Genomic DNA, 26,194 nt, shown 5'->3' on the forward strand with positions numbered 1-26,194 from the left:
CTGCAACCTGATCTGCTGGAGTCCGGCTGCTGGGAGGCCAGGAAATGGAATAAAGCCATTTATCTTTCATTGGGGATGTGAGCCTACCATTTCCGCCTTCTCTTAAGTGCATCAGCAAAGTCTGAAAAAAAACAAAGGGGATTTGATTTGAAACCCAGGTTAACTCTTCCAGTTCCCTGATGAAATCTGTGAAGTGGGCAGAGTTTATCTTTGCCTTCAGGCTGACACAGGGTGATGTCAGAGTCAGAAGTAGACAGAGTCAGCAGCAGACAAGGATCAAGGCCCACTGTGGTCACCACCCGGGCGTGTGACCGTCTCTGAGCTTGTTTCCCACCAGCAAGGAGAGGTTGCAACCCGCCTCAAGGTGCGGGTGTGAGACAGAGAAGGGGCCCGGCCGGGTCACTGCCCCCAGGCCTCTAGTCAGCACCTAAGGACTGGCTGGTTTTCTTCCTTTTGTGCATATGCTTCCTCTTCTCAGGTGACCCCTGCTGTAGGCATTTGTTATTCCCACTGGACAGTGGAACTTGTTGGCAGATCAACAGGACCTCAGTCACGGGGAATGAATGGAAGTGCTGGAAGTACAAATGGTATAGCCACTTCAGAAGATGGTCTGGCAATTTCTTACGAAGCTAAGCATACTTTTCCCACTTGGTTCAGCGGTAACACTCCTTGGCGTTTACCCAAAGAAACTGAAAATGTGTGTCCACACAGAAACCTGCACTCAGATGTTTATAGCAGGCTTATTCACACTCACCAAAACTTGGAAGCAACCACGATGTCCTTCAGCAGGTGCGTGGATAAACAAACTGTGGTACCTCCAGACAATGGTTTTATTCAGTGCTGAGAACAAATGAGCACAGAGGATTATAGGCAGTGAAACTATTCTGTTTATGTTGTAACAGCAGATACGTAACACTGTGTGTTTGTCAAAACCCACAGAACTTTAGAGCACAAAGACTGAAGCTCAATGCATATGAAGTTAGGTGGTCAGAGGATGCTGGGAAGGAATTGGAGACACTGAGGCCACTGCGGGAATGAGTGGAGTCTGTAAGACCGAAGGCAGTAGGAACCCCGCATGAGCTCCGAGTTCTAGTCGGCAGTTGCTTCCCGCGGGGATGGAGGCCGGCAGCTCCGGGGCTGGTGCTGTCCACGGGCACCAGAGCTGAACAACTCGCTACATGGACGGTAGAAAGCAGGAGCCAGCTCTCTCAGTGTTGTTATTATTAACAGGCAAAAAAAAAATTTCTTTGAAACATGTTGGCGTTTAAAGGCATAAAAGTTTATTTTTAACTAAGAAAGAAAGGGTAGAGCCACAGCTGTGCCCTTGCACTGGCACGTAACCTTGATGAGCCCGTGACATATGCTGCCTGCCGCCAGCCCTGGGGGAGACAGAGTTGCAATTTCCTGCTCATATTCATCCCCCTTTCCTTCTAGCCGCACCTGGATGTTTTTTCCTTGTGGTGAGGATTACACCCCTGTTAGCACTGCTCGGTCTTCCCACTCATCTTTCAGGCAGGTAGCCATGTGACAGCTCTGTAGGCAGCCCCATGTGGAGAGGCTTTGGGGCTTCCCCCTTCTTTTTCCACGCTTGGAGTAAGATGTGATTGTGGGAAGGGCAGCAGCTGTCTTGTGCCTATGAGAGCCAAAGTAATGGGCTGACTTGGCTGAGTGAGAAGGAAGCTAGGAGGAGCGGAGGTCCTGAGACAAGGCTGAGCTGCAATACCAGCTCAGGGCTGCCTACTGAGTGCTTGTTAGAGAACAGAAATAAATCTCTTGTAAAAAGGGGGCTGCGGCAGCTCCAGGTTCCTTGCGGGCAAGCACAGTCCTTCAGGAGCTCCGAGAATGGGCCGCTCATTAGGCAGGCTGCGTGCTTCCCGTGAGCTTCCCTGAGCCTCTCCTCCGCTGCCAGAAGTGTTAGGATGAAAGGACCAGTGGCACAGCTGACAGACGTAGTGGAGCCTCTGGGAAGCTCCAAAGATGGGGCAGGTAGCAGAAAAGTACAAACCCGGTGAGTCCTGAAAACCAGGAAAGTGGAAATAAGGGGCTTCTCTGACAAAGGGCTCAGCATGGTGGTCCCCACGTCAAACCCAGCACCCTTTTCACAGCAGACCTTGCAGTGATGTCTCCTTTCACCTTCTGAAGTTGAGTTCATAGATAACAAACCTACCTAAACTCCATCTAAAGGAAATAGTGTGCCTCGTCTGCGTTACAAGTAGAAGAGAAAGAAAGCAGCTTACAATAAAACGTAGTCCTGTGGGTAAGTGCTTAGCAGGCTCCGGGAAGGCATGCTGAAGTCCCGAGGGACGTGGGGAGCCCCGGGAGTTAACGTGGGTGCAGGTGTGGGTGTTGGTGACCCTGCGGAACACCACGAATGAAACTCAGGTGCAGGCTGGGCAGCGGTGGATACTGGTGACCAAACTCACAGACAGCACTGGTATGGCCATGGAGTTTTCCGAAATGGCACAAAGCTCTGGGTGAAGGTCCTAAGAACCAAGGTACACGTTTACTTTGATTTGCACAGTAATTTGTTGTAAGAAAACTTAGCATATATTAATACTTGGACAAAAATGCTGTTTGGTTATGTGTTAAGGGGAGTGAATTTCCAGGCTGAACAAACATGTAAACAAATTTTTACCTACAGTAGTGTCCAGAGGGGTGCAGAACGTGGACAGTTCTTCACGCAGTCTTGTGTCCCTATAACCGACAACCTAAAATTCCCTCAGTTCCACCAGCTGTGGAGGGGGCCTTTTCTATGGAGACCACCCCCTGCATGACCCCTACGTGCCAGCAGGTGGTGCTACTGAGCAGGCAAAGTCTGGAGGGCACAGTGGTGAGAGGTGTTTTATTTTTCCCTTCCACCTTTAGGATTGAAGTGTGTAAGGATATGCTATGTCAAAATGAGGTGGAAACTCTAGAAAAATACAATTTCAAAGACAGGGAAATCAAGACCTAGAAGAGTACTCACGTAGGTCTGAGAGATGTCCGGCAAGCTTTGTAGTACAGAGTTGTAGAGAAACGTCGAGGCACAGAGCATTGGGCCTAGGAATTAGTGCCCGTCTGAGCGACGCCTCAGTGAGCGCAGTGTTCTCACCAGCGCAGTGTTCTCACGAGCTTCTCTGTCAGCTCCTGGATGTTGCCGAGGAAGTGGGCGGAAGTGATTTGTGAGAGGGGTTGATATTTTTCAGGAGGGGCTGGGTGTGTGTGTGTGTGTGTGTGTGCGCGCGCGTGAGTCTCTGTGTGCGTGAGTCTCTGTGTGCGTGAGCCTCTGTGTGTGTGAGTAGATGTGTCTGTGAGTGTGCACCTGTACAGAGTGTCTGGTCTTCCATTCACTTCATCTCTAATAACAGCCTTATTTAGGCATAATTCACATGCCATAAAACTTCACCTCTTTAACTGTACAATGCAATGGTTTTTAGTCTAGTCACAGAGTTGAGCAACCGTCGCCACTAATTTTAGAACATTTCATCACCCCGGAAAGAAACCACATACTCACTAGCAGTTGCTCCCCATTTTCCCTTACCCCCGACCTCTGACAACCACTGACCCATGGTGTCCTGTCTCTGTGGTTTTGTCTTGGGGTTTTGGACATTTCGTGTAGTTTGAATCATCTGATGTGCCGCCTTTTGTGTCTGGCTTTTTAATGTCTCCAAGGCTCATTCATGTTGCAGCAAACATCAGTACTTCATCTCTTCCTGTGTCTAGATTGTGTTCAGTTGTACGGGAGACCACATGTTACCCATTTATCGGTTGTTCCTACTTCTTTTTTTTTGCTATTTTGAATAATGCTGTTATGAACACCATGTACAAGCTTATGTGTGGAAATATGTTTTCGTTTCCCTTGGGTCTGTAACTAGGAGTGAATCGCCGGGTCACATGGCAATTCTGTGTCTAACTATTGGAGGAACTCCCACCCTGTTCTCCACAGCGGCTGCAGCATTTCACATCCGCACAAGCAGAGTGTGAGGTTCCAGTGTCACCACATCCTCACTGGCACTTGCTGTCGTCCGTCATTGTCATCCAGGCCGCCCTTCTGAGTGGTGCCTCACTGTGGTTTCGATTTGCATTTCCCCGATGACGAATGACACTGCGAATCTTTTCGTGTGTTTACTGGCCATTTTATATCTTCTTTACAGAGATGTCTATTCAGATCTTCTGTCCACTTTTCAGTGGGGCATCTGCCTTGTGAGTGTTGGTCGGAGTGTGCTCTGTGTGCTTGGGATACACGCCCCTGGCCCCCTCTGAGCCCGCTGGCTTCTAGCTCAGGTCTCCCCTCTGCACGGCAGGCATCTGGGCAAACCGTTTGTTGCCGTGGGCATTCTGTGCTGTGACGGTGTTTCCTCGTATCCAGCTTCCAACCAGGGGCCATTAGCTCCTCAGCTTGTGACAACCAAGACTGCCCCCTAGGTGTCAGAATTGCTCTGCGTTAAGAAGCCACTTTAGCTAAATGCACTCACTGTGTTTGGGGTTTCCTGCATATATGAGTCAGTATGTGTGTATCCCTGGGTCTATGTGAATATACAAATGTTCGTGTTTAAACTCAAACATGGAGTTCCTCAGAGGAGATTTTTTTTTCGTGGAGGACACAAAAGGAGGGCGATGCCTTCCTAATGCGGTGTATGTCCAGGGTTGGCATGTGCCTGCAGACCCGTGCGCCCCAAAGCACATGTCTTCTAGTCCTGCAGGGTGCGGTCTGCAGAAGGGCCCTGGGAGTGAGAGGAGGCCCCTGTGGGAGACATGGGGGTGTGGGACGGGAGCCGTGGGGAAGTGGGAGGGGCAAGCCCATGGATGGAGGCTGAGTTTCCTCACCCAGCATGTCAGGTAGGTTCCCTGCTTGTGTGCTCTGGGAAGGGCCACATCACAGGGACCCCCAAAACAACCTGGGGTGGCCACAGGCCTAGGCAGCGAGACAGCCTGAGTGCACCTTCTGGAAGATTCCTAAGGCCTCTGAGGGGTGCACTCGTAGGATGCTTAGGGGAGGGGGCCCCATGTGGGGGGGATAGAGGATGGTGGCCACCAGAACTGAGTGGGAGCCAGCATTCAAGAGCAGGGCTGGGGAGGGGTTGAAGCCACAGAGACCCTCGGGGTCAGCCTGAGACAGAGCTCAGCCCCCTCAGGAGCCGAAGGGCAGCAGCACACAGACCCCCCTTCCTCCCCTCCTCCAGACGCCACCGTGGAGAGGAGAGAGAAAATCACAAGGTTGAGGTTCTATCCAAAAAGATGGAGTTACCCAAGATGGTGAATTTATTGGAAAGGCCATCATCTGTGTTTTCTCAAAGGACTTGTGTGTAACACAGCTGGGGTCGGCATTAACAGCCTCCTTGCGGGTGCCTGGAAATCACTCTATTCAAAGTGGCTCAAAGGAAATCGATGCAATGCCATTTATGTGCATAGTGCAGCCATTTGTCATCTTGACTATAAAATGCACTCGAGGAAGATGGTGTGTGTGGCGTGGGACTGGGGGCCCTGGAGGGTGTGGTGCCCTGGCCACTGGGCTGCTGGCTCAGGCGGTGATGGGGGCTGGGGGGCGCCAGGCCTCAGAGTAGCTGCTGACTGAGAGCAAGTTGGTGGTAACACGAGAAGCTGCGTGGAGAGGGGAAACGTAGGGGAACTCTCTATCTTCTGGTCCATTGTTCTATACGCCTAAAACTGCTGTGAAAATTAAGTCTACTATTTTTTAAGTGCCTGCTATACAAGGAAGTGATTCTACTTCACTGTCTTTGGATCTTCTCCCATGGGATTTGTTTAAAGCAGTGGTGATGGATTTGTAGCGATGGCACTACAGTGTCACCCTCTGTGTGAATTTTTTGACCTTGAGCACCCTGCTTGCCTCACTGAGCTGGAAGAGCCTGGGGTGAGTGTGAAGACAGCTCCTGATCTGCCTGAGGAGCTGAGTCCCCATCTGTAAGATGCGGGTGGTGTCTTGTAGCTTGAGGGTCCTGTTTCAGTGGGACAGAGCCTGTGTGTTGTGGGGCTGGCAGCTGGGGCACTAAATTAAGAATATGCAGATTATGACCTGCTGAATGAGGGGGCGTAGGCCACCCAGGCAGGATCAGCAGGTTGGTCCCTCAGCATCTGAGCTCCCTGTTTTGGGAAGCGAACACTTGGGGGGCATTTTCATTGAAGGCTCATTTTCATTATGCTCACACAAAGGAAGTAGTGACAAGATTTGTTACTCACAGATCTCAGAATGGGACGCAGTGGGCAGGGAGGGGCAGGGCAGGGGGAGGACGGGCAGCCCTCCATCACAGGCCAGGAGCCAGCAGGGGACGGGCTGCAGGGTGGCAGGCACCTGTCACTTACTTACAAGGGAGTTGGGGCGGAGGTCGCTAACTTTTCGAAGGCTCAACTCTGAGTTGCTATTTTTAATTTATTTTTAAAAATTTAATTGTATTTTTCCATTACCATTTATCTCCCTTATGCCCTCTTCCTGAATGGTTATTTTAAAAGGTGCCCCCGGAAAAGCAAAGCAGGAACTTGAGGTGGGAATCCTAAGCTCAGCTTTTATCTGAACGTCCAGACTTTGGGTGTGAGCAGGGCGGTCATACGATAAAGTGACAAGGCAGCCACTCAAATAGCTGTTTTCCCACCGCCGCACGTCTGGCACACTTTACACACTCAGTAAGTGAGGTTGTTAGAAGCAGTAGTTGGGCTGCTAACACCCCCCTTAGACTTCCAAACAGGAAACAGAGGTGGGTGAACCGGTGAGACCAGGGTTCATCGGGACACGAACACTCACCACGTACTTTATGCTTCACATTTACCCGGGTTATGGACGAACGTTCTTGTGGCTTCCGTGCGGTCTGAGCCAGGCTGGGCACCGCTGGCTCTTCTCTGCGGAGACCCGAGCTCATCCCTCAGCGGGCGGGCCTTGTCTCTTCCAGAGCATCATGCTTGGAGGGGGCTTCTCTCTGAAATTTTAAAACTTTTTTTCCATTTCTACTTGTTGAATTCTAGAGCTCTTGATGACTCATGTTAAAATTCAATCACTCTTTGGCTTTATCAGCTTTTAATTTGAAATGTCAAAATTCAGGTAGGCATTCTTTTGTTACCTAGCCAAATTATTCTAACTAAGACTAGCTAAGATCCTAGTAGATATCACTATGGATAATTTTTCTTCCTTTTCTCATTAAAACTACAGTGATTTTAATTTTAAAGTAAAATAGATGTCACTATGACCCATGCAAGCATAATTACTAGCTAGATGCCTTGCAAGCCAATATATTGCTTTATTTTATTGAAACCTATGTTGATGTGCATGGTCTACTACAGCAAAATAAACACTTTGAAATTAAAGTAGAAACGAGAGTGACAAGTCACTCTTTTATTCCACAAAGCTCAGAGGAGGTTAGAGCCGTGTCAACCCTCCTGAGATTTTGCTATGAAATTGGACGAGAGTTCTCCTCAGGGTCAAGGTTCTCTGTTATCTGTGACACTGAAACAGCAACATCCTTTGTTGTCTCAGGAATTCTTTTTGAATGAATGCAGCCAGAGAGCCAGCGTGAGGTGTATATTTAGAGCTCATTTAGTCAGAGAGCGGCTTAAGAGGATGCTTGTGCCATGACATAACATTAAAAATTAACCCAACAAAGACCACTTCTGGGAAGAGAGAGCAGATATACTTTTCCCTAATCTTTCTACTAAGTGAAATGAGAAACCCTGAACTTTGTATATGAAAAAACATAATAACCTGGCTGGTGTAGCTCAGTGGATTGAGTGCAGGATGCGAACCAAAGGGTCACTGGTTCGATTCCCTGTCTAGGGCACATAACTGTGTCTCAGGCCAGGTCCCCAGTAGGGGGCACATGAGAAACAACCACACATTGGTGTTTCTCTCCCTCTCTCCTTTCCTTCCCCTCTCTCTCAAAAAAATCTTTAAAAAAAAACATAAGAAGACTCTGAAAGGCAGAGAGAAGGAAGCGACCAGCCAGGGACCCAGGGCCCGAGGAAGAACATGGAGGTGTGTCCCCGGGACTTCTTCTACCTCACACACTCCAGTCTGGATGCTGGAGCAGCGGGCCACCTGGGAACACCAACAAGTACAGAAAAAAACCAACACTCCAAACTAAAGCCTGCTCTCCCTGCCCAAGGGCCAGGGAAGGGCGCTGAGTACCCAGACAGAAAACTGCAAGGCGATGTCTAGCCTAGCCAGATACCATAGGAGCACTGTGGCCCCATTGCCCCAGATCCCAAAGACAAGTGGGGGGCCTAGACTTCCACCCTTGAGAGGCTGCATGAGGCCCCCCTGCACCCCACAACGTGGTGCAGAGAGAGCAAAGCAGGGGCCTGACTTTCATGCCCTCTGGGTGGTAATGAGTTTCCTCCCTGACGTTGATGCTTGGTGGGTGGAGGCCACACAGGGAGCCTCCCCACCCTCCACTGTTGGGGTGACAGCAGAGGAGTCCTAGTGAGGTCAGGATTTCCACCACTACCCAGGGGGAACGAGGCCACACCCACCACAGTGACTGTGGAGACACATGGGCAGCAGAGGCAGGCACCCTGTGCATCCCCAGCCAGGAGGCATCCGTGAGGCCTCGTGGGGAGACAGGGCTCCCGGCCCTCCCAGCACTGACAAGGAATTCTCCCCTTGCCCCTGCCCCACGTATCACTGGAAGAAGCCTGGACTTCTACCCCGAGCTGGCATTAAGGAGGCGGTGCCCTTACCCTCCCTCCCTGCTGTAGCACCCAGAGAAAGCCAACTAAATACAAGATGTAAGTAAAAGCTGAAGTCTCATAATATAATACAAAATGTCCAAGTTTCTATCAAAAATTTATTGTTATATCAGGAACCAGAGCATCTCAACTCAAATTTAAATAAAGGTAATAGATGCCCACACTGAGATGACAGAGACAGTAGTCATCTGACTCACATGCTGAAGTGGCCACCACAAAATGATTCATTGAGCAATTGCAAATACGCTTTCAAAAAGGAAAAATAGAAAGTCTCAGCAAAGTAGAAGAAGAGAGAAGAAAAGTTTTGGAAATGAAAAGTACAATAACTGAAGTAAAAAAAAAACCCTCAATCAATGGTCTCAACAACAGAAGGGAGAGAAGAGAGGAAAGAATCAGCAGACTTAAAGATAAAACAACAATTGTTGCTCAGTCTGAACAACGGGGAGAAAATAGACTGAAAAAAAGAAAAAAACATAAGCAGAGCCCTCACCAATGTGGCTCAGTTGGTTGGGCATTGTGCAGTGAAGTGAAGGGTTGTTGGTTCGAATCCTGGTCAGGGCACATGCCTAGGTTGTGGGCTGGTCTCCAGTTGAGGCATGTGCAAGAGGCAGCTGATGGATGTTTCTCTCGCACATCAATGTTTCTCTCCCTCTTTTTCTTTCTTCCTTCCCCTTGCTCTAAAAAAATAAGAAAAATCTTTAAAAATATATTTTAAAAAGCTGTGCAAAAAAGATATATACAAAAACAGAATAACAAATCAGAATTGAATTCTCAAATATGTGAAAATAACCGCAGGAAGGCAGAGAAATGAGAACAATCTTAAGCCCTAATATAACAGTACTTACATTAAATATAAGTTGTCTAAATATACCAGTTAGAAAACAAGGATGGGCTGAGTAGATTAAAAAGCATGACCCAGCTCTTTTCAAGAAACTTCACTTCAAATATAATAGCATAGTCAGGTTGAAAGTAAAAGTATGGAAAAGATATAGCATGTAAACACTAATCAAAAGAGAGTAGGAGTACCTATATTAATATCAGGTAAAGTGACATTAAAGGACAGAAAGATATATTGTGTAACGATAAATGGCTCAATTAAGCAAGAAGTCGTAGCAATCCTAAATGTGTACGTACCAAGCAACAGAGCTGCGAAATATGTGAAGCAGAAACTTATAGACCTGAAAGCAGACATCCACGTGTGTAATGAGGTTTCAACACTCCACTTTGACAAACTGAGAGAACTAAACAGAAAATCTTCAAGGATGTAGAGAAACTCAACAGCATCATCAGCCAACAAGCTCTAATCAACATCCATAAAATGTTCCATCCCAAAACGGCATAATACACATTCTTTCCAAGAGCTCAAGGAACATGTACCAAGAGGGACCATATCTTAGGCTATAAAACAATCCTCAACAAGTCTGAAGAATTGAAATCATACAGAGTGTGTCCTGTAATCATAATTAAATGAAACTAAAATCGAAGCACAGAAAGATAATAGGAAAATTGATAAATAACATGCTTCTCAATAATCTATTGACCAAAGTGGAAGACTCAAGGGAAACTTTAAAAAATACATTGAACTGAATGAAAATGAAAATAGAACAGATCAAAATTTATGGAACATGGTTAAAGCCGTACTGAGAGAGAAATGTATAGAGTTGACCTGATGCATGTGTTAGGAAATAGGAAAATTCTCAAGTCAATAATCTCAGCTCCCACCTCAAGAACTTAGAAAAAGAAACAAAATAAATCCAAAGCAGAAGCAGAAGGAAGGAAATAACAAGAATGGAAGTTAATGAAACCGAAAGCAGAAGAACAATAGGGAAAATGACATGTCAAGCTGGTTCTTTGAAAAGACCAATAAAATTGACAAATCTCTAGCAAAACTGAAAAAAAAAAGACACAATTAGTAACACCAGCAGTGAAACAGGAAATACCACTGCAAACTCTGCAGACATCAAAAGGTAAAAAGGGGGGAAGACTGAACAACCCTACACGTTCGACAACTGAGTCAAACACACACAAACTGCCACATCGCATTCTACCGGAAATGGATCGTCAAACAGCCCTAGAGCCGCGTCCACATGCCTGTGCTGCATCGAAGCGTTTCACCAATTTGTAGAGGCACATTTGTGTGGGAAGCAGAGGGAAAGGGAGCTTTCCTTTTAGATAGCTATGACCTTGACTGGCTTAAAATAAATACTTGCTACAGATTCATAACTCCAGATCTAAAAGTTTAAATAGATGTCAAGGTAGGTTAACTCAATTTCAGTGACCTTGGTGTTGAGCCTTGCGAAATACTGCCTCTAATTTAAGGCTTGAATAAATGACGTTTCTGAAATTGAAGCAGGTGTGTTTAAATATTCAGCACCAGGCTAAGGAAGGTGGAAGGCAACAGACCGGTTCCAAGGTAAGTGCCAGGCCCTGCACATCACTTCCTCTTGCTTTTGGAGTTTCAACTGGACCTTTGAAGTAAGCTCAGGACGGACAAGACAGACAGACACCTGCCTTGTCCCACTGCCTGGACCGGTGTTGGTCGGTGTATTTCTCACACACACCCGGGTCTCCTAGCTTCTGTTTGCTGGACACCTCAGCAATGGTGTCCTTACTGAGTCGTGTTCTCCTGCTAACCACACCCCAAATGCCTGCTCCTGCCCCTCGGGCTGCAGTGAGAACCCAAGCTCTGCAGAACCTCCTGGATTTCACCCCCATTCTCCCAGCCTTTTCGGTATCTTGGGGATTGTTTGTGGGCCATATTCATGGGGAGAGTCTGAACATGTATGATAGAATCAAATTTAAATTTGTCAGTTTGCTAAGCAAAGCATTAAACCAACTTCCTAATTATAAATTGGCATGTTCTCCAGTGTTTACTGCTTTGGACTGAATTCACACGGAGCAGGACTATAAACAGCAATCTGCGTCAGAACTGGGACGACCCCGTGCTACAGACCACGTTATCATTCCCATCGGTGGCTCTATTGTTACCAGTTTCCTTTCCACTTCAATGTCAAATCCACCGGCCAGAGAGAGTATGGGCCGAGGAGCACTCAATGTGAAAATGAATGAGGCAGATAACAGTTACCTGTCTGTTTTGGGAATATATTCTATTTTTACAAAGAGCGTTGATACTTAACAGGGGCAAGTGTGAGTGTGGGCATTGCCTGGGTGAGGGGGCTGCTTCCCACACATGGCTGGCCTGTGGGCTGGTGTTCTGAGTGCAGCCCATTCGGTGACAGCTGAAATCACCTCTGTTCACTGCAGGAGGTAAAGAGAATGCCACACTTTGCTGGGAGCCCTGTTTTGGAATCAGTATTTATCTGAAGTGTTTTTGGTGAATCGGAAGGTACGTTTCCAGCTCTGATTTCCTGTAGGACCACGTGAAGGGCCTGCCATCTGACAATGAGATCTATGGACGTTTTAGCCATGGGCGCCATGTCCTGCAGGTTCCATCGGGGGAAGGTGGCCACCTCGTCTCACTCCAGGAGCTCCCTTTAGGGGGAGGGGACATGGAAGGTGTGCAGCAGAAGCCTCAGGGCTGAGGCTCACTGACTGAGAGGCGGTGTTCGCACTAACAGATACGCGCCGAGCCACCAGCCCCATAGGGGCCACTCACAGAAGGCGGACGTGCTCTCTCATTTTACTTCCCCACAAACACAAAGTTCAGTGGCAGAAAGTGGGGGTGGGAAAGATCCCCCTGTAGATCTTACCAACTGTGGTCCTCAGAGAGAGGTCAGTCCAGTCTACTGGGGCATGTCCCTCTTTCAGCCCACCCAGGCCCCAGCCACCAGGGACGCCATGATCCCTGTTTCTCGGCCTCCCAGCTGGAAATCTGGGAGCTGTCCCCAGACCCGCGGGGCCAGGACAGGGATGGGCAAAGGCAGGACAGGACGGAGGCTGTCCTGTGTGTGCTCTGAGCCCTGCTCCCGATGCTCCCTGAACGTCACGTTGTTTTACAGTTTCATGTGGTCGCCTGACATTTCTAAGTGCGAGTGAAGTGCTACTTCAATTTGCTTTCATTGCTGAACTTTTCTGCATTTGTCCCGCCACCCGATGAAATTGTGCGTGCCTTGGAGTCAGAGGTCACATTTTATTTTCTTGTAACACCCGTCATCCCAGGCTTCAAACGCAGTGGCAGCAAGAGAATGACATTCTCCAGCTCTGCCCACGTATTGTTGTCGAATCCGCACTCCCTGTCTCATTCCCTCCTGGATCTTTCTGGGCTGGGCACAGGGCTCCAGGACATCTCACTGTTCTCGATGCCGCTTCCCTGCTCCATCCGACACCTCCCAGAGATGGGAAGGTGGCCAAGAACATTGCTTTGAAGAAGGCGGCCCTTCCCTAATATCCCAAAGGATGTGGGGCCCTTGGCACCCCCGCCATCTACATTCTTAAGCCAGTGTCAGTGCTGTGAACAGCTCACTAAGATGTCCAGCCTTAAAAAAAAGAAGGAAATCCTGCTGTTTGGGACAACGTGGATGGACCCTGAGGACATTATACTAAGTAAAATAAACCAAAGAGGGACAAATACTGCACGATTCCACTTGTAAGAGAGATTTAATAGTCACATGCATGGAAGCTGAGAGTAGGGTGGTGGCTGCAGAGGCTGCCGGGAGAGGGGCAGGGGTCATGTTCATTAGGCACAGAGGTTTGGTGGTACAAGATGAGTAAGTTAGAGGTCTGGTGGACAACATGTTGCCTTTGTTACCAACACTGCTCTTGCACTTATCAATGTGTTAGAGGGTAAATCTTGTGCTCTCAGTACAGAAAAGGTGGTATGGAAGGAAGCCTGTGGAGGGGAGGGGCGTGTCTGGGAAGATCTCGGGGAGGGTTCCTGCAGGTCCCAACTCCTCAGCCCGTGCGTGCACAGTGAACAGGTGCAGTGCTCTGTATAGTAACCAAGCCTCAGGAAAGCTGATTTAAAGACAAAACACTGAAATGAAAATGTAAAAAGATATTAGTGGGACCACTTTTATTTTTCACTCTCTCTGTTGTACCTGGTTGTCTTGCTAACTTAGACGCCCACAGAAGCCAAAATGGTCCCCGAACAACTGTTTCCCTGGGACTTTGTCTCTCCCCCTTGGCACGCCCTCCAGGGATGACCCCTCCGGCAGGCAGAGACTCTGGGCTCCCAGAGTCTCCGGTTCAACAGGGGGCACCAGGAGGACCATGCTCTGGCTTCTGCTGTGTTGCATGTGCTCTTTGCAGGGCCGGGCACACTGCTTTGCGAACAGCAGGCGCTCCTCGTATTTGCTGCCTTGCTCTGTAGGGAGAGAAGCAGTTCTGGGACACTCGCAGCTGCCGTGTATCACACCTGCCCACTGTAACCTGTGTGGAGGCCTGGCCAGAGCCAGGCTCGGGGCTTGCCCCCCTCAGACCTCAGAAGTCAGGGGCAAATGAAGAGTGATGTGGCCAGGATCGGAGCCGCAGAGGTGGAGGCTCTGAGCAGATGCTGGATAAATAAATCTACAGCAAAGCCAGAACAGTACACCTCAAGTCTCAGTCAGGGTTTCGTGAGTTGGGAGTGGGAGGGACCACTGGGTCCCCACAGGGTGCCGTGGGAAGTCATGAGCAAACTCCGCAACGCAGGGAGCGTGGGCGTGGATCTGACTGGGTTCGGACCCTCTCTGTGGTCCAGTCTGGCTTTCTCGGGCTGACTCTCTGAATATTATGACATCAGCTAATATTTATTGAATGCTTACCACATGCCAGGCACTGTTCTAATCATTTATATGTATTTAATCCTCGAAACAACCCAATGACGTAGGTACTTTGTGAGCCCCATTTTACAGATGGAGAAACTGAGGCAGAGAAAGATGAAGTAACTTCTTCAAGGTCACCCACCCAGTAAGTGGCCAAGCTTGGATTCGAACCCAGGTAGCTGACTCTGGAACCCAAACCCTGACCCAAATTACAAGGCCAAGTTTCCTGAACAGGCATTTCCATCGCCACAAAGAACACCTTCAGGCATTTGACATTCGGAATGTGAAATGTCGTCCCGAAGGACCAGGGTCACTGGCTCACTGTGGGGCGGGGCCAGGCACACACGTCCTGAGTGTGTGGGCCATTCAAACATCTGCACATGTACTTATCTCCAGGAAGTCCCCGGATGCTTTGAGAATCACATCAACTCAGGGTGGCAGAATTGAGTTGAGGTGTTGCATTGAGTCCCACGGGGACTGATGCCAGATCCTTTAAGCCCAATGATATGTTTTTCTTTAGCTTTATTTGGTTTCTTAGAAAGTATTTGAGACATAGCAATAAAGTCCGGGTGCCACAGTGTATTGATTTATTTTTCCTACTTCCCAGGAGGCATGATTACTAACGAACCCAAACAGGCAAATACAGGCTAAGAGCCAGTGGCGCTGGCCCTGTACCCGCTTGGCCACCCCGAGCAGCGAAAGTTCCTGCTCCGAGCTGAGGAGGCACAGTTCTGTATCGAAAACCTGAACTCATGTTCAGGTAACATGAGGAGAACATTAGCAGTCTAAGTATAGGTTAGCTTTAAGTATTTTGCCTTTTAAAAGTGATAGTATTTTCAGCCTGTGCTTGTTTTATGCAATGGACCCTATTTTTAGAGCAACTCTTAAGAGACATGGCCTGGAAAAGACACATGAAAATCTGTTTTCTAGAATTAAGTTGCACTGACATTCTGGAACTCCTCTTAGCTGAGTCTGTTGTTACATACTAGAACTCCTGATATGTTCACAGCACGCACTGTCAGGTCACATTGTTTACACGTACTTGACCCGTGTGATGACAGTGAGGTGAGGTCTGGACAGGCTGTGGTCCTCGGGGCAGCACGCAGCCCCCTCTCCATCTTTGGGGTCCGGTGTTGCTCGTGGAGGTAGACTGACCAAGCATTGCCCTTCACGTTTCACCACCTGCACACTTGCACATCTCACCACATGTACACTTACAGGTCTCCCTGAGTGCACCTTTCACATCTCTCTGCATGCACACTTTCACATCTAGCCACCTGCACACTTTCACATCTCCCTGCTTGCACACTTTCACATCTCATTGCCTGCACACTTTCACATCTCCCTGCCTGCACTCTTTCACATCTCCCTGTCTGCACCTTTCACATCTCACTGCTTGCACTGTTTTGTTGGCTGGCATCTCCTGCTGCTGGATTCACAGGAGGTCACCTGGTGAATCCTGGGTCCAGGGATGTCTCAGGCCTGGCTTTCAAGCCGAGTCTCCTGGAAAGCCAGGAACATCATACCTAAAATCTCAAATTCTTGTTTATCTGGCCATAGGTGCATATCCATCAAAGCAAGACACACCATGCATGAGGTTTTCCTTAAACACTGGGCGTGTCTGTGAGACTGTCAAATTTTACATGCATCTATATCCCATCTCAGGGCTTTATCAGCTCCTAGGTGGACCAGTCCTCTGTGCCCACAGCCAGAGGCTCTGGTCATGGTCCGTCTTTGGTGTAAATTTTAGAAGTATGCTTATTTCTCCTCACATCGGTATCTGCCAAGTGGGCCTCTTTCTTGTCTCGTATTCCATGGATGGACAGCTTTGTGGTGTTGTGTTTGAAGCTTTATTTATAGGCTGACCTCCCAGAGAAGGAAAACAGAGAGCAAAGGATCAAAGGTGATAATGTGAGCCTGGCTTAGTCTTACCGGCCCGCACCAGTGGGAGATCCCTGCTGCGCAGGCTCACTGCCGCTCATAGACAGGCAGGTGTGTTATTACAGGTGCCACCACAGGACAGCTGGTCAGCACAGAAGCATTTTCCAGGAGTCCCTGGTGCTTTTCTTCTTGGAGGATGCAGCGTTTTCAAGATGGAGCTAATGCTTGTATTCATGAATCAGTAGCAGCCCAATTATGAAGTCTCCAAATTGTAGAGAGCTTTGTACTTTTAGCTTCATGTTGCATATAAAGAACTATGGGGAGCCCTGGCTGGTGTGGCTGAGTTGGTTGGAGTGGCACCCCATGGACCAAAAGGTAGCAGGTTCGATTCCTGGTCAGAGCACATGCTCAGGTTTCAGGTTCGATCCCTGGTCAGAACAAGTTCGAGAGGGCAACCAGTCGATGTCTGTCTGTTTCTCTCTCTCTCCCTGTCTGTCTCTCCTTGTCTTCCTCCCTTCCTCCCACTTCCTTACTCTCTAAAAGCAATGAAAAAAAATGTCCTCAAGTGAGGATTTTAAAAAATTGGGAACTGTGGAGATCCAGGATCTGAAACACCTAGTTGAAGCCTATTTTGCGCATGAGGGTCGGGGCCCAGTGATGCAGAGGAGTGCAGCCCCGTCCGGGCACAGCAGGGCCCGCGTCTGGGCTCAACCTGGGCGGGCTCAGCCGCTCGTCTGTCTCCAGGCTTCATTCACCCCTCTTGCTGTCGTTTCGCTCTTTCATCCAAGAAGTGGCATATGCGTGTGTACTGCGTGCACTTCTGTATGTGCATTTTTACTACACTTTTTTTCCACGACTTTTTATGGCTACCTCATCCCTAACTTGTGATTCTTGAAGTTTTCTTCATTTTCCCATTGCTTATATCCTAATGTGGAGAGTTTGCTATGGCTTACAATTTATATGAAGTTAATGAATATGTATTTCATTCAGGATGATGCTTTGGCCAGGTCAAAGATAGTAAATTCTGTTTTTTTCTTATCGCTTAGAGTTCTTATTTTATACTTAAAGAGCCCTATTTGACTTAAGGCAGACTTTTATCACCAATTGTGCATGTATGCAAATAGAAAACATAAGCAAAATAACTTGTTTGAAGTTTCCCTAAAATTTCTTCACACCCAGCATTCGACTCGCCCGAGTCCCTTTAAGAGGTCCCACACATCCGCACGGCCCTGCGCCCTCACGGCCCCGCACCCTCACCACCAGTCTTCCTGGGCCAGCAATGCATTAATGCACTGCTCTTCCACTGATGCCTCGTCAGTCAATGCAGGAAGGCTTTCAGCTGTCCGTGGCCTCTCACAACCAGGTCAGTGAGGGCTCTCGGAGAAACAAAACCAGTAGGAGAGACACAGACATAACTCACATACTCATCCTTACATGGTTTAGTTCAAGCAACTGGCTGATGCGATGGCAGGAGCGGGAGAGTCTGGAATCTGCAGGGCAGCGGGCGGCCGGAAGCTCAGGCAGGGTTTCTGCGTTGCAGTCCTAAGGCGGAATTCCTCTTCTTCCGAGAAATCTGTCTTTTCTCTTAGGGCCTGCGACTGATTGGACACGGCCCACCACGTGACAGAGAGTGATCTGCTCTCCTTCAAGTCAACGGATAGGTGTCAATTAACCACATCTCCAAGTTACCTCTCCAGTAGCTCCTGGACAAGTGCTGGTCTGCATGATGGGACAAGAACCTCGGGACCTGACCTGTATACTGACCATCTCATGGCCCAGTCTCATTGCAACTCACCTCCCTTATTTTTCTTACATTGGTCATTTGCCTTCTCCCACCACGCATGCACCTCCTGGGAGGGGCACCGGCCATCTGTTCTTTCCTGTGTTTCCACGGCCTCACGAGCTTCTCCTTTCTTGCACTCCACTCGTACCTCAGTGCTTCACAACTTGGGCAATGGGCTGATGAGTGCCAAAGCAGCCCACAAAGTGGGGTCCCATTTCTGTTCCCCTGGGGCTTGCAGGGCACCTGGAGGGCTGTGGTGAGCTCCTTGAAGCCCTCACCATGGGCAGGTTTTGATGGACCCAAAGCCATCCATTAATGTGGCAGCTGCTGAGAACCTTACCCTGGACAGGAGGGCTGAGCAGCACTGCTGTCCCCGCCTCAGAGATGAGGGCCGCCTAGCTGAGGACGAGGGACAGCAGCAAGAAAGCTGGAGGGAGCTGTGACCTGCTGCGCCATCTTTGGGAAACTTCTCCCACACTGATAAGGAGTGTCTCATCCCAAATAAATTACAGTTGCATTCCTACCTAGTGGTGGCATTGCTATTAAATGTTAACTTGGAGAATTTACTAAAATTCCAGTTTACTTTTGAAGTCTTGTTTTTCCTCTCTTCTATTTGTTGGAGACACATCCAGTGCTGCTTTTTCCTCTAATGCCCCTTTTACAAGGAATTTAATCAATGTGCTAGAATTGCCTCCCAGCATTCCCCCTCCACGCCCCCTCTGAGGGCACGCAGGCATCTGCCACATCCCCCCTCTGTGCTCTGAGCAGTTGGTGTGGCAGTTATTTTCAGGTATATATCCTGCCATCTGGGGCTCTCGTGGAGAATTCCTTGGACCTGGTGTAACATGAGAAAACCCTTTTTTAAGAGTAATGTGTGGTGTGAGGAGGGTCTGGCATACTCCTTGCCCCACCCCCAGCACAGATTCCCACACTGGGGGGTTATCTCTCCAGGGGAGGGGCTGTTCCTTCGTGAGAACACGGTGTGCTTTGCTCTTGCAGCGAGGTGGGTGAGTCATCCCGGGGAGGGCTGCTGGCCTGGGGCGGCAGGCTCCCGAACAATGGGCGATAAAGGAAGCTGCCCCTGTTTCCCTCAGCCTCAGCTGTTAAAAGCATTCTCCACCGTTAAAGCATTCTCTGCCGTTTCAGTGCATTTGTCTTCCCAGTCTTGTCTTCTCACGGTGAGAACTAGTAGTGCACACTGCTAGCACAGGCAGAGGCAAGGTGTCGGTGGGCACGAGGAATGTGCACCTCCAAAAAGTGAGCAACACCGCACAGCCACACAACCTCACACACGCACAGTGACATTGGACTGCTGCAGTGGCCTGGCCGGAGCCTCTGTGTTATTCCCGAGCACACGTGACACAGGGTCTGACTCTCCGCTCCTGGCAAGACCGTAAAATCAGATTTAAAACATTAGGAGTGGTCATGCACACGCACTAGATTTTCGAATAGTCACCAGTGTTTACAGGGTGAGAGGGGAACGATTTAAATGCTCAGCCTACTTGTCCCCAAGGACAGTGGACTTAGTGTCATCACAAAGAAGGGCTCTTCCTCCCGATGCCTAAGGGTTTGTAAGCGGTGCCTGTGCTCAGCCCCGTCCAGAGGTGGCCCCGTCCCTACCCTTGGCCCTTCAGTGGGTCCTCATGGCCCCTGCTCATTTCAGTCACTTAGTGGGGACTTTGGAGGGGGCAGGTGGTCAGGTTCTTCCCCCAGGGGGTAGGAAGGGATACAAGGTTTTGGTGTGCACAGATGCAGCAGGTAACCCTGCTGCTGTCACAAATGACCACACACAGCGGCCTGAACAATGCACACTTATTGTCTCCCAGGTCAGGAGGTCAGACACCCAGAACCAAGGTGTGGACAGGGCCGGCTCCTCCCGGAGGCTCCAGAGGAAAGTCCCTTTCCTGACTTTTTCCAGCTTCTAGAAGCACCCACTTTCCTTGGTTCATGGCCCCAGTGCCTCTAACCTCAGCTTCCGTCAGCACATGTCTTCCCTGCCCCTGCCCCCTGCCCTCCTGCCAGAGCGGTCTCCCCATCTCTAGGTCCCCAACTAGCCATGTCCTCACAGTCCCTCTGTCCACGGGAGGTAGCACATCCTCAGGTTCAAGGACTGGGCGGTGGACGTCTTTGGGAGCCGTCCTTCAGCCCATCACAGTGGCTTTCTCAATCATTTACAGACTCAGGGTCACAGGCTCTTCCTGTCCTGTTCCGAGCTGTGGCAGCAGCTCAGGTGGGGCCCCCCGTTGGGCCGGCTGTCTTTTCGGTTACAGTGGCCATTGTCGCTTGGACATGCATATAAACATGCAGGCATGTTAAACTTCTCTTTGCCTCCACTTCCCCTCCCCTCAACAGGGTGTCTGGCTCGCCCAACATCCCTGCCAAGGGGGCTTCCAGTGTGCTGGACGCTGCCCCGCTCGCGGGTGTGCATGGGTGAGAGAAGCGGCTGAGCTTCTAAAGGATCTGCTGAAGGTCTCACCTGTTAGACACTGGACGTAAAATGTGGCTTAAAGTCATAGATCAAAAGCGTGAAGTAATTTAACATTACTGTTTCCCTGCCATTAAAATAAAACAGACGTGGGTGCTGCTGCGGCCTGAATGTGCGCATCTCCCGAAATTCACGTGTTGAAATCCTCGTGCCTGACGTGGCGGTGTCAGGAGGCGGGGCTGTCGGGAGGCAATTAGGTCATGAGGGTGGAGGGTCAGGAGCGGGAGGTGTGCTCGTGGACCAGAGGCCCCACGGCCTTTGAGAGGAAAGCCCCACAAAGGGGATTCTCTCCATAGCCCAGCCACGCAGATGCCTCAATCTCAGAGTTCCTGCCTGCAAAACTATGAGAAATGAATGTGTTTGTTTGCAGGCTACCAGTCAGTGGCATTTTGTGTGGCAGCCTGCACAGACTGTCACAGACACCAACACGAAAGTGTGAAGCGGTTGCTCTCTACTTCGTGTTTCTTTACTGCTTTATGCCTGTGGGAGCATGTTTGCCGTGCACAGTCTTCCTGACTCGGAGACCGGTCTGCCCTGTGAGTGAGTGCACAGGCCTGACGCCCCCAAATGACTCACTCAAGGTGCACAGTTGGGAGGTGGCAGGTGGTGGCACCAAGTCTGGTGACATATTTAGATGAATTTGGGGCCTGAGGAAGCTGGTGCTCCGCGTCCCTGTGAGTGGGTTGGCGAGAGGTCACAGGCCCCACCCCATCCTGAGGCCCTGGCCCTTCCTGTTCTCATGGTTTCAGCAGAACAGGGGCCCATCAGGGGCTCCCCCTCCTGCTCGCCCTGTCTGTGCTGGAGAGAGCAGGACTCAGACTCCAGAAGCCTGGTATTTCTCACATAGGGTCCTTCTGGAAGGTCACTCCGGTGTCACCGAGTCCTTGTCCCAGTCACTTAGAGGTCGTTTATGGCCTGCTGGGTGACCTTTATGAAATTCCCATACACAATCCCCAGTAAATGACAGAAGCTGAGTCCGGGCCTTGCCCCCGTGCAGCTGCTGCTGTGGGGAAGCGCACTGATCCTGTGTCTCCGCTTAGCATTCACGAAGGGTTTTTACTATGACACCATTGGTACGTCCGCTCCTTGCCCCGAGGGGACTGAGCCCTTGCTGAGCTCAGGAATGGCGTTTTGGAGCCTGCCACGGGCTCCTCCAAGAGGAAGAGCGAGGCTTGGGGAGGCAGGGCCTCGGTGGGGAGGGGCCTTTCTCGGGCTTATCTGATGAACCCGAGCCTCCCACCGCCGACCGGGCTGGGAACCACCACCGTGAGAGGGGGGTCCTATCTCCTTCAGTTTCCGGGACTCTCGCCGGCTCCCGCGGATGTGGCCCCGCCAGCCCCTTTTGTTGCCCTGGCAGAGGGGATCTCAGTGATAACGTTATTCCGATTCCATAACTTATCTGTTCTTTTTGGTCCTTAAAATAGCTTCAGGTTAGTTTGTAAGGCTCAGTCGTGTTTATTTAACAACTTCAACCTGGATCTCTTCTTCTGCCATTCCCTCTCGCCCCCACAGGGGCCCCAGAGGCTTGGGGACGGGAGCGGGACTGCTCTTCACTCACTGCCGTCCCTCCCGTGGCCTCCAGGGCAGGGCAGGGAAGGAAGGTGCGTGCATGTGTATGCGCATGCACACACTCGTGTGGGCTGGCCGTGTTCACTGCCCTGTGCGGGACCCAATGTCGGTGGTCGCCGCCTTCCCCGGGTGCCTCCTGCTTCACCCACCTTCCCCAGGCTCAGCGATGAGGAGCGCTTGACTCTGTGTGGTGGCTGTCCCTTCTTCACCATCTCTCCTGGCTGTTCTTCCGCCCCCCCCCCCCCCCCCCCCCGGCTGTACTGAGATATAATTGGCAGGTAACACTGTGTGAGTTTAAGATGCGCGCGGGGCGTGATGATTCGATCTAGGTGTGTAATAAGAATGATTACCACAGAAAGGTCAGTCACCACCTTTACCATGCGACATAATTACCGTTCCTTTGTTTGTGGTGAGAACATTTAAGATCCCCTCTATTAGCAGCTTTCAAGGAGGCACACAGTACAGTACTGGCAACCAAAGCCGCCATGCTGCACATCAGCCCTCCTTTCCTGGGCTCTGGGGAGGAAGCTTCCGTCCCCTGCCGTGGGAGGGTGGGAGAAAGGAGTCATCTCTCCACACCAGCACTGCCCCCTCTCTTGGGGGCTGGTACAGGAAGGCTGGGCGGGGGGAGGGTGGTGTGAGGGGAGCTGGTCCCTGAGTCCCACAGCAGGCAGCTGTCCCCCAGCACACCCCAGTTTTCTGAATTCAGAATGTGGGCATCTTCGGCTGCTGGCTAAAATTCTGGGACAACAGGAAGAACCCCACTTGCCATTCCATTGCTTGCTTTAGTACCGACCCCATGCCTGGGCCTGCACACCTTTGCTTCCCACCGCAGGGGATGTGCTTCCCCTCCTCTGAGTAGCTGAAAGCTGTTGGCAAGGGGAGGAGAGGGGAGGAAGCCCACTCGTGGGGGCCTGTGCTGGGACCAGGGCTTCTGGGATGTGTGGGAGCGGGTTGTATGTCCACTGCAGGAGGAGGTGCTTGTGGGAACTCAGCAGGGGTGACCGGTGCTGGGGCTCACAGTGTCTGCAGCAGCTGGCACAATCAGGGACTGATGTGGAGCAGGCCAGGGTAGGGCTGGGCACAGCCCTGCAGTGTCGCTCTTGCTGGGCACCTGAAGTCTCTTCCCCCTGCTGGATCTGGAGGCTGCAGAGAAGGAGACACCTGCTGGACAGATGCCTCCAGCGCAGCTTGCTTTCCCTGCCACCATCCCACAGGGCACGAACCAGGGGAAGGTGTCAAAACACGTCTGAGGAGAAGAGGCTGGGAGATGAATAAGCAATCTAATTAGCTGGGTGGGCTGGAGGTTTTCCTACAGTAATTTGGCACTGAGGACATTAATTTTCCCTTCTCTGTATGTGTCACTTTACACGGAACAAGCACATGAGGCCTAAGATTCAGTTCATCCTACAAATCCACTCACTCATCTCATCCCAAAGGTGCGTGAGAATTGGTCTCCACAAGCCCGGGGGACCCAGGAGTTCTGGAACATACCCATCAGGTGCCAGGTCCCGGGCTGCACCCCTGTTAGCGTCTGGCACCAGCCGATGCCCGGGACGCAGGCATCAGCTGTGAAACAGCTCTTCGCCTCCCGCAGCAGCACCCATCGGGGGAACGCTGTTCGGGCGCTTCACGCGTCCACGTGCGGTTCTGTCACCCGGGGCACGCCATGGGGCATGCGAAGTTCTGGAGGGGAGGCCTTGTCCCCCTCCTGCAGAATACGTCTCAACTTTCCCCAGTGGTTGGATGTCCGGCAGAACGTCACATGCACAAGGGGAGCCCGAGGTGAGGGTTCTCTGATTGTTTTTTAAACCTCGTCGGCCGTCCCAGAATTCCATATTCACTCAGCCCTTCAACCAGAGGGGCTGGGAGGGAATGTCCAGCTGCGTGGAGACGGCAACACCCGTGCAGCAGAGTGGAAGGGTGGGCCACAAGGGTGGTCAGTGGGGAAAACGGTCATCACTGGTCACCAATGCCAACCCCCCCGTCCCCTAGGAATTGTGCCAGCCTCTCTGCGTTTGTCTTTTAGGTAAACTTTATTAGCTCTTTATCCACTGTTATGGGTTGAACTGTGTCCCCTAAAAAGACATGTTGGAGCCCTAACCCCTCAACACCTTAGAATGTAGTCTTATTTGGAAATAGGGTGGTTGTAGGTGCACTTAGCTAAGGTGAGATCACGCTGTTAGTGGGTGGGCCCTGACCCAGCAGCTGGTGTCTTTATAAGAAAAGAGCAGAGAGACACACAGGGAGGGATGGCCATGTGACTGGGTGATGCAGCCACAAGGCAGGGACTGCCCACCCCCACCGGAAAGTTGGAAAAGGCGCAGAAGGACCTTCTCCCACAGGATTCAGAGGAAGTGTGTCCTGTGGACACCTTGACTTTGGACTTCAAGCCTCCAGAACTGTGAGAGAATAGCTTCCTGTTGTTTTGAGCTGCCCAGCTCGTGGTGCATTGTTAGAGCAGCCCCGGGAGACCACCACACCCTCCCTCTTCTATCCCTGAGACTTCCACCACCGTCCCTTCTTTCCCCACAGACACTGTGGGCACCAGGAGGCTTGGCCTATAGCCTGGGCGGGAGATTTTGTGCACAGCATTAAGTTTAAACAGGACCAGCGTGGAGGGGAATTGTGTTACTGAGGCCTCCTCGAGCAGAGCTGAGATTCGACCTAAACAAAAGTGTGCTTTTCAAGGACGTGGCATTGGCTCCACAGGTGCGACCTTGGTGTGGTAGGCTCCAACCTCGGTGTGGTAGGCTCCAACGAGGGGCCAGCGGCCCTGGGCAGACAGCCCTCAGGCACAGCCTGCGCGGACCTGCACCCACTCCTTTCCGTCTGCTGAGATTCGGGGGAGGTAGCCCTGGACTGCGGGTGCCTCCGTTACCCAGTGTGTGGGGGGCCTCGAGATGAGGTTCGTGCCGCTGTAGGGCTGGTGTGAGCAGCTCCTGCCTTGCTCCAGACAGTGGTCTTTGGCTAGTTTCTAATTTGGGGTGATTTTTTTTCTAATTTTGTGTTTTAGGAAAAGAGAACTCTTACCATGCAAGCTCTTAGCATTGCTGGGCTGGCCCTGGCCAGGGACCAGGTGAGCCCTGTGGCAGGGCCCCCTGCCTCCAAGGAGAACCACTGACCCCAGCCCTTTGCATATTTGCTTGGTGAGGATGCATGTGAACACATGTCTGCACATGTAGACACCAGGGAGATATTTCAGAAGCTTCAAAAAAAGCCTATGCCCTTTGCTCTGTCATTCTGCTTCTAGGAATTTAACAGAGAAACAGTCAGACATGCAGAAAAAAAATTTATGCCTGTGGGATTTTTTTATCATTATAATAATTAAGAATTACTGAAAAAATCTGATTAAATTTTAAAACACACACAAGGTAATATTTGCATAGCTATTAAGATCATGTGGAAGAGTAGCAGCAGAAAAAAATGTTTGAGCAGAAAACTTATTACAAACGACATACAGTTACAATTTGTACAAAAGTGCAGCAGAAGGATAAACAAAAGACTGTCTCTATGGTTTATTTTCCATTTCTAAAGTGAACACAATGATTTTTGTACTCACAAAAAAATACGTGTTCTCCTAAGTGACTTATTTTAGCCGTCAAAATGTAACGATCATTCACAGGTAAGAACTTCAGTCAAAATCAGCCGTCCTATCAGATTCTTCTCACCAAAAGGACATCTTCCAACTAAGTAAACTTCCTTACTCATTGTCCTTGCATAGTTTGTGTGAATGTGGATCTCAGACACCCTTACCGGAAAAGCCGTGAAAAAGACCGAAACCCAAGAGCTCCGTCTCCGGTGTCCCCGCGAGCAGGCAGCTCAGGAACCGACTCGGAACGCCCTGCCCGGCTTTGTCCAGCAGGGCGCACACCGAGGGCTGCACTGAGGCGGCGGACCCACCTGCCGTCTCGGCCTGTGCTTCTGCTCCGTTTCCACAGTGGAGCAGCCCCAGCAGTGCTCCGCCGTGGCCTGCAGGTGCAAACTGTGGATGCCTCTTCATGGGGGCTGATGCCCTACAGAAGTCCAAGTTCTTTTAACAAAAGAGGTGGGGGTGAAGTCCAGGATAAGTACCAAGACTGGGGCTTGCACAAGTCCAAGAAG

The 26,194-nt window shown here is 50.5% G+C and overlaps 1 protein-coding gene and 1 long non-coding RNA gene across 5 annotated transcripts in view; both read left to right on the plus strand.

Annotated features, from left to right (window-relative positions):
- MCF2L (MCF.2 cell line derived transforming sequence like) overlaps positions 1 to 26,194 on the plus strand; it is a 169,606-nt gene that overhangs the window by 25,818 nt on the left and 117,594 nt on the right. The gene's annotated exons all lie outside the window — the stretch shown is intronic.
- Positions 21,304 to 26,126, plus strand: LOC118497406. The gene is made up of 2 exons (XR_004899930.1): positions 21,304 to 23,875; positions 25,107 to 26,126. It is a non-coding gene; the product is annotated as an uncharacterized LOC118497406 (long non-coding RNA).

The sequence above is a fragment of the Phyllostomus discolor genome, chromosome 11, assembly GCF_004126475.2.
Source record: "Phyllostomus discolor isolate MPI-MPIP mPhyDis1 chromosome 11, mPhyDis1.pri.v3, whole genome shotgun sequence".
NCBI classification, from domain to species: domain Eukaryota; kingdom Metazoa; phylum Chordata; class Mammalia; order Chiroptera; family Phyllostomidae; genus Phyllostomus; species Phyllostomus discolor.